This window comes from Apium graveolens, chromosome 4 (genome assembly GCF_009905375.1).
Source record: "Apium graveolens cultivar Ventura chromosome 4, ASM990537v1, whole genome shotgun sequence".
In the NCBI taxonomy this organism is placed as follows: Eukaryota; Viridiplantae; Streptophyta; class Magnoliopsida; order Apiales; family Apiaceae; genus Apium; species Apium graveolens.
In genome coordinates this window covers 310,045,092-310,053,507 of record NC_133650.1, presented here as the reverse complement: position 1 = coordinate 310,053,507, position 8,416 = coordinate 310,045,092, and positions in this window count along the sequence as shown.

Below are 8,416 nucleotides of genomic sequence, written 5' to 3'. Positions count from 1 at the left end.
ATAGTGATGATATATTTTCGGCTGGGTCGTGTATTTAAATTTCGAGTATTTTTCAAAATGGGTAAAATTCTGATTTTGAAGTTAGAAATTTTGATACATAAATCAATTGACTTGATTCTATAAAGATCCCAAATATATTAATTTTGTTGGTAAGATTTTCTTGTAAAACTCATAATTCAAATTAAACCTATGTAGTGACATGGTATTTACGGGCAGATCATTTAGTCAGATTTCGAGTATTATTTGAAAAATGAGTCAAATTCTAATTTTAAATTCGAAATAAATCGAAATACGTTAATGATAACTTATCTAAATATGTAGTACATATATATTATTTATAAAAGTATATCTCTTTTTAACATATAAAAAATTAATTATATGTACAATTTATTTTATTATTAAAAATACATATTAAAAATACATGAAACATACTTTTCAAACTAAATTATTTAATAAATAAGGTAATGATCCGTTTATACACTGTACTTAACTTTATATCTCAAATTCAATTGTTCAAAACTAACTCTACAGATATATTAAGAATTTATGTTTAAAATTAAATAAATTGTCGTTATTTACGACACTCACATGTTATGGGTATGATAAAAAACTTAAGTAACAGTATGGTTTAGTGGTAAGGTGATGTATTTGTGAATCTCAAGGCTTGGGTTCAATTCCTCCAATTTATTTTATTATTAAAAATATATATTAAAAATATATGAGACATACTTTTCAAACTATATTATTTAATAAATAAGGTAATGATCCGTTTATACACTGTACTTAACTTTATATTTCAAATTCAATTGTTCAAAATTAACTCTACAGTTATATTAGGAATTTATGTTTAAAATTAAATAAATTATCGTTATTTACGACACTCACCATATTATGTGTATAATAAAAAACTTAAGTAACAGTGTGGTGTAGTGGTAAAGTGATGTGCTTTTGAATCCGAAGGTTCGGGTTCGATTGCTCCCAACAACCTATTTTTATATAAATTTAAATACAAGGATAAATTAGTCATTTAAATGAGATTTTTTAATTTTATGTCCTTATTCTTCTATTATATATAAGAGATGTATAATGTTTATCCAAATTCTTTTTTTTTTCAAAAGTTGTAAAAACGACGAGTGAGTAAATGTCTAAAGTAATTTGCTTTTATATGAAATCAATGAATTTATAATAAGTATAAGTAAAAGAGTTTGATGCTCGTGGCTTAGACGAGTATAAAATATTTTTTCAATGTAAATGTACAAGGGGTATTATTTTAATTACCAAATTTATTTAAAAATTACAATTTCGTCATTAAAAATACTTTATGTGCCTAAGTAAGTCCCCTAAGTACATACTTAGGCGCATTTTTCTCTAAGTAAGTTGATATTACTAAATTGATATTTTTTTCACAAATATAAAAATTCAAAAAGAAACTAATATTAGGTGAAGGCATAGTTACATATTCCGAAAATCAGAATTATTTGATTGGGCTACCGATTTACGATTTATCGGGTAATTTTTAAAAATTATAAAGTAAATAATTTATCAGCCATTTATCAAGAATCGATAAATCAAACAAATATTTTGATAAATTTTCAAGTAATTTATGAGCATAATGCATAATGCATAATGCATAATGCATACATACAGAATGGAGTTCCGGTTTTTAATTGTTATTGGCCTATAATCCGTGCATTGCACGGATTGCTTTTAACATTTGATAATTTTTATTTAATAATATATTTTATAATCTAATTTTTAATAGTTGAAAAATATAATAAGTTATAACAATATATGTTTTATAATAGTTTGAGACTTAGATTGAAAATAAATAATATATATAATATGTTTTTCACAGGACCCGGGCCCTGAACTTGTAGAAATTGTTAAAATAAAGAATATAAAAGTTTAAATATAATAAACTGTTGACGGGGTTTGAACCCTGAATGCTGCAAGAGAACAGTTTAAATATTAATATAATAATATTTTATTATTGGATCCAACGGTTCTCATCTTTCTGACATTAGATCTGACAATGGTTATTTGTCGTACCAAACAACTGTACCGAGTAACTGACTACCAAATAGAGGGTGTTCCGCTTATAATATTATAGTATATATATCAAATATTATATTTCAGTCATTTGTTTAGTTTATCATTGACCACTCTATGATTGTTTCCTGCGTGAAATAATATGATTTTTCGAGTAAATTGAATCGGCCACAGCGCCAGAGTATTCTGCTTGAAACAACATGACTTTTTAATACCTCGAATCTGCCAGAGTTCTCGAATACCAATCTTACACACTTGTTTGAGTTCAAAAATGTGATAAAAAAATCAAAAGTCTGATATTTATGTGAAAATAAATTTTTTCGTCGTCCAACTTATCGTCTTTTTAGAAATTTACCTTTTAACTATAATTTTTTTTTCTTTTACTCACTAATGTACTCCCTCCGTCCCTAAAAAACGTTTCCTATTTATGTTAGACACGTTTGTCAATGCACACTTTTGATTGTTAATATCTTTAATTTCGTATTAGTATTAAATATAAAAACTTCATTGTATTAAACTACTCATAAATACGAATCCAACGAAATCACTCATGACTATGTTTGATCTTATAAATTAGACGCAAATTAGTAGTCAACCGTTTACCATGAACAGTACCAAAAGTCAAAATGAGAAGAATATTATGGAACGGAAGGAGTATTAACTATAATTTTTTTTTACTTTACTCACTAATGTTAGGTTCATATTTTTTTAGTGACTAACGTGAGGTTCTGATTTTATTATTAGCATTATATCAATTTTTGTAGCATTATTAAAACATAGCAATAGTACTCTGTAATATTTTAATGATTTGATATATATATCTATATGTTTATATATAGTACTCCATATGTACCCCAAAACGTTTACCTTGGTTGATAAGAATTTGACACGCATTTTAAAGTTCCTAAAAGATGTAGTTTCATAAATTATTTTAAAATTTTATTTTTCTGAATAAAATTTAACGTTTAAATCTTTTTATACAAAAAGAAAATTTTAAAAATAAGTTATAAAATTATGTTTATAAGAAAAATATGTTGTGGGAGTTGTTTCATTTAATACCAAATCCACATTAGTACAACATTATTCTATTTTTGTGTTTATATATATATATATATATATATATATTTGTTTCATGATTCTATTAGAATGGATGAGTTTATAGTTTTGATTCTGGGTCGGTAAAAGTTGCATGAAGGAGTTGTGATTAGTGATTTCATTGGGCTTTTGCAAGTGTCTATGTGGAAGTTTGGTAAAATATTGATATATAACTTTATAATATTTATAGTACTTTATGATCAGTTTCCTAATTTGATTGTATTGATTTTTTTATTTTCATATTTCCCAAATCTCTTACTTCAATCAAAGAAATCTCCTAGAAATTTTAGTATTATATTCTCCCTTGTATATGAAGTAGTTAAATAATCCTCTTAATCTTAAAAGGCTAAAACAGTTGCTGACTTGTTGCTCCTATTAGGATTATATTAGCATTGTTGACAGATTGGGATGCGTCTCCTCATAATTTTGGTTTTGAGTTTAGTACCCAATCTAATAAATAACAGACGTATATGATCTGATTTTATGTGTCTGTTTACAATGTATATACGTCTGTTATGACCAGACGTTTAAAACAATATGCGTCCTTTCTATAACAGACGTATATAATCCATATATTATACGACTCATCCATATGCATCTGGCAAACTTAGACGCATATAAGTTTTTTATAAGACGCATATGACACTTTATGTACTAGTTTCCACTATGGTTTAATAATGCTACAAAAAGTTGACAAAATACTAATAATCAAATATGAACCTAATGTTACCTAACGTTAGTGACTAAAAAGCTCTGAACCTAACATTAGTGAGTAAAATAAAATATATATATAGTTGAGTGGTAAATTTCTAAAGACACAATAAGTTGGGTGGCGAAAAATATCCATTTTCCCTATATTTAAAAACAGTAAATTTAATTATTTTCATAATCATTTTGTTTGAGTGACATTATTGTAACAAATGGTCACCATGAACCATCAATCATGGTATAAGAAAAGAATTTATAACCCTAAGCACCTTAATTATACATAATCAAGTTACTAAAGTAGTACCCGTAAACACGGATCTTATATGAAATGATTTCTTCTTGAATTTTTAGAAACACAAGTCATAGATTATTTGTTCAACATCAATATTTTTTAGCATAAATTCTTCTTGATACTTAGGTGTATACATGAATATATATAATTTTGGGCCCCAAATTACGATGGGCCTAGTGCGATTCCACTACTTGCACTAGGTCGGGTCGACAGTGATTGAGTTTTTTTGGAGACGATGCAATAGAGTAGAAGAGCCACCACATGATTAGTAGAGTAGAAGGTACGTCCTATATATGTGAATATTAACCGTGGGCTCATGTATGAATCGTGCGTAAATTTTAGTTTTATTGTTGTGATAGTATTTACCATATCTGTTACTATGTCCTTTTATCACACAATATTTTTATCGTGTAATAAGCCGGGGTCTTCACGAAAACAACCTCTCTATTTTTTGGAGTAGGATCATGATCTGCATATATTTTACCCTCCACATACACTAATGGGATCTGTTCGCATTATATCCGCCCTTCCATACTTCTCCATCTATTTAAAGAATAAAACTGCTACTATTCATAAAAGCTAATCAACTGAGATACATGCATGGGCGAACGTAATTTGCTATATATCATCAGCTTTGTAAGTGGGACAAAGTGTTTCGACTCTTCATCCATCAGTCCACCTAAATCTTGTTAAGTAACCAATTCATCTACCATTAAGATTTTCTCTTTCATTTATATTTTATCATGTTATCAAGAGTTATGGTCCGATCCGGGATAGGTTGATGGAAACTCGATCGTAACAGCTTCTACATGTAGATTTTAAAACATGTATTTCGATTATTGTTGCTTCTCGTTATCTTCTTCAAATCATTTTTTTCCTTGGATGATTTGAAGTTTTTCTGCTAGTTTTGATTGGGACTCTCATACACACTCTACCTTTCTTTCATGATATTAATTCATTGATAATATTGTTTATTTTTTCTTTCTTCCCTCTAATCTTGATTTCCTTTCTCGTGTTGATGATGAGGGTAAATTTAAGAAATACCTTCTTTAATTTTTATTTTTTATTTAGTACTCTAGGTACATTGCTCCTTCACGAAATTGTTTTAATTTATTAGGTGTTATACTCACACTGGTCAATCGTGAGATTGTTTTAGTTCATGGGGTGCTCTTGGCATATTGGCCCTTCAAGATATTGTTTTAGTTTTTTGGTGCTCTAGGAACATTGGTCTTTCACGAGATTATTCTAGTGTATTCGGTACTGTAGGCACATTGACTTACGAGTGATTAATTTATTTGGACTCTAGGCACATTGACCCTTCATAAAATTTGGTTTTGAATTTGATTTTTATTTTGGTTTGATGTTAGGATTGAATGCAGTTTGTTAGTTAGATTTGGATAAAAATTTGAATAGAATTTGGATTTAGAGTTGGTTTGGATTTGGACTTGGTTTGATTTTAGATTTGAATTTGGTTTCAGTGATTGCAGATTTGTTTTACCGTTGAAGTGTTTTGGTTGATTATTGGGTGACATGAATCATTCTTATTTTCTTGTTTATTACATACTCATTTTTCTTTTTTTTCGCGGTTGCATCTTTGCTCTTGTTTTGTGCTTGTGCGCAGTTTGGATTCATTTGGAAGTACTTGGTTCGTTTGGATATTTGACTCTATTTTTGCATTCAGTTGAATGCTCTTGTTTCTGGTGTTGCACTTGTGTTGCAGTTTTAGATTTGTTTGATTATGTGACTCTGTTTTTTGTTTCTTATGTGAAATACGCCTAATTCATTATCGTGAGTTTGATGGGGAACATTAACATATATATTATTATTATTAGATAATTTTATTTTATTATACTTTTCTTTTTTGGATGTTTTCCTTTATTTTTTGGTTGTTGACTATATAAGGTGTCTTCATTGTAATTGAGAACAAGTTGAAATATAATAAAATTCTACTTTTCTCTCTTATTTCCATACTTTAACATGGTATCAGAGTTCAGTTTAGGGGGGACTCAGGTTCGAGTACTCCTACCCCCCATTTATCTAATTTAAATATTTGTTATTGGTATTAGTTATATTTGTTGTTATCAATCGTAGATAAGTATCGTATATTTGATGGGGAGTGTTTTGTCACAAAGATGACAAAATTTGGCTGTATGTAAGTTACAATGTACAAAATTATTTTTTATTACATTTTTCACATTACTTTTAATATTAAACCTTGAGATTATAGAGAAAATGACTTAAATATCACAAAAATAGGTATACGTTTCCCAAATTGATAATTGTGGGGATTGATGCCCTTTTCTCATTTTATACTCGCACAAGGTATATGTGTATCCTAAGAGTCTCACATGTACAAGTATACTTATCTAGTTGCTTAAAAGTTATTGTATGTTTGTGTTACACTCATTTTTCTTCTTCCTCTGCACACTTACTAGCCTCTTGCTTTACTTTTTTCCCTCGTACCTGCCCAACCTCCCTTCTATAAGTTTTCTCGGTCAAATAACTAAACAAAAACATATCCACAATCTCCCATGTATTATCCTTTGCTTCTTGTAATTATTAAGTTCAAATATTACTTGGATTTTACCTTCTCAGTCCCTTCATCTATACTTTATCCTTCAATACAATTAATTGTATGTACTCTAAAATTGTTATATATTTTGAGGTATCACTTATGCCAGGATAACTTGAATTAAGCATTTATTTTTATTTATTCGGGTAGAGTTAAACCTTCATATCCAAATGTTGTTTATATTGTAGTATTAAAATATAACGCTCCTAAATCCAAAAACGATCCCTGAAATTTACTGAGTTTGGGTGGTTTTTGACCCATTGGACATTCACCGGGAATTCGACTGGAATATGAAAATTTTACAGAAATCGGTGAGTCGCCGATCATCTTTTTTGCTACTTCGACGAGGCTCCCACATCTGCAACCACCTTTGATTCTTCAAAACCCTAACCGTTCATTAATAGTTAGTGTCTCTTGTTTATAGACGCTTGTAGATTGATATAATATTCACGAGTTGAGTAGCCATCAGATGTAAGCTGGGATTATAGTAAGCAGATAGTGTGCATATTAGGAAAGTATAACTTTCATATTCTAAATTCAGAATAGATGAATGTTTTATATATTTAAAGTATTAGAATAATTTATTAATGTTCTTGCAATGTATTATACACAGACAATCACTGAATTATTGAAATAATTTTACTATAGTAATCGTTTTGCTAGAACAAATCTTCCATTTGATAGATAGTGAATAATTATATTATCTAGATATATTTTATACCGTGAAACTTTGTTATGAGATTAGCGAATAACTATTTATTTTAGTTATCTCGCCATGAGTTGTTGCGGTTATTCCAGACTATTTGAAATGGGGAGTTATGTTGTTAATGATGTTGATTGTATCAGCTGCTTTAATAAAAATATTTGTATTGATTGGATGGTTGCATAAAAGGTCGTGGAGGCGGTCAGTGTAAGTTATGTATTATATTTGATTATAATACTTCGTTAGATCAATGTGTGCTTTGGGTACCCCTTTGTTTTGTTGGATATACTTCGACATACCGGTGTTGTTCCGCGGCTGATCATCGGCGACAATACGCCGTCGTTCGAGAATTACAATCTAAAATATCTAAAATATTGTTTATCATTAAAACTTATATTATGTTTTGATTTTATTCAGATATTGTTGTTGTTTAGTTTTTATTCTTTAGATATGTTGTTGTTGTTTAAAGCAAAAGTTATATACTGCTTGCTGACCATTTCATTCACTCATACTTGTTTTATTATTATGATATTTCATCTAGGTCAGAGCATGTTTATTACCCTTCACCATGAGAAGGTTTTGAACAGAATTCGTTAGCTTGTAATTAATTTTGGTGTGTCTGTCTAGGTAGAATGTTTTAAGACGTTAGACTAGTATAGTAGTTTGGTTTGTAATAAAATTTGAAATAGCTTGTAAAGCTAAATAAACTTTGGGTTGTAATAACTTGTGGTTTGTTGTAGTGTTTGTTTCATACTATAACCCGTGATCGATCCAGTTGCACGCAGGGGTAATATTTATTATTTTATTCAGCTGTGTATATTGTAGTACTGCGTAGCAGTTAGTAACTCTCAAATCTAGATTCCAGATTTGAAGGGAGTCACATAAAATAAGAAATAACAATATTCAGCCCACACACTATGATTATGCGTATTCCACAAAACATGTACATATAGTGTCTCTGTATATACCCACTATGCATTCATAGGATGTGAGTTCC